We start from the raw sequence: 892 nt of genomic DNA, 5'->3' as shown, positions 1-892 counted from the left end.
CACATTGTATGAATGTAGTAATTTTCAGGAATTATAGTTGGGGTTGATCTGTGGACTTTATGGGAAGCCAGGGATTCAACCAAAGTCAGGTGTTTACAAAGCCAGCCCTCTACTACTCTCTGGCCCCATAAGGTGAACTATTACTTGCAAAACAGACAGTGAACCAGGGCTAAGGATCTTGGAACAGGAGCAAGTTAAATACCCTTCAGTTGTTTGACTTTGTACTAGAATACTCTTTTGTAATAGCACATTTTTTGACTTGTTAGTCATGCTCTTGAAATGGGAACCAGGGTGAGAATGAAATTGGCAGATGGCAGATGATACATTTTGAATTAAATATAAAAGCAACCCTAAATTTAAAGGTAAATTTAAAATTATGAATCTATATATCAATTTTATTTTTCCTTTCTTAATTTGTATTTTTCCCTTTGATTATACCCCAAAGAGATGTAAAAAAAAAAAAAGGCAGTAGCTTGTATATAAATGTTGATAAGCAGGACATTGCATACCTTGGCAGCAAATATACTAAAATTGGGATGATACAGAGATTAGCATGGCTCCTGCCTAAGGATGATATGCAAATCCGTGAAGTGTTCCATATTTTTACTAAGAAAAGTGTTTCCAGAAAAGGAGTTAATATAGATTTTTAAAATCATACTTGAGTAAATCTTGAGAGAAATACATTGATATATTGTAAAATCATTCTAGTTAGTAATAAAGAAAAAAAAAAGACAGAGACCTGAAATACTCAAGTGAGTAGAGAACTTCATCTTCAACAATTTGACTAGTCCAAATCGTGATCTTTTCTTTTCCAAAGATAATTTTGAAAAATTTTGTAAACTTTAGTTTCTATCTTCACTGCTCTCTTGTTTTAAGGTGATTGTGGAAATTA

The 892-nt window shown here is 32.5% G+C and overlaps 1 non-coding gene across 1 annotated transcript; it reads left to right on the top strand.

Moving 5' to 3' along the window:
* Positions 1 to 501: 501 nt before the first annotated feature.
* On the top strand, positions 502 to 605 carry LOC126028433 (U6 spliceosomal RNA). Its single transcript, XR_007502432.1, has one exon. It is a non-coding gene; the product is annotated as a U6 spliceosomal RNA (small nuclear RNA).
* The last annotated feature ends 287 nt before the right edge of the window (positions 606 to 892 follow it).

This window comes from Suncus etruscus, chromosome 1 (genome assembly GCF_024139225.1).
Source record: "Suncus etruscus isolate mSunEtr1 chromosome 1, mSunEtr1.pri.cur, whole genome shotgun sequence".
NCBI lineage: Eukaryota > Metazoa > Chordata > Mammalia > Eulipotyphla > Soricidae > Suncus > Suncus etruscus.
Note: the sequence above shows the minus strand (reverse complement) of the source record. Positions and strands in the feature narration are given on the sequence as shown.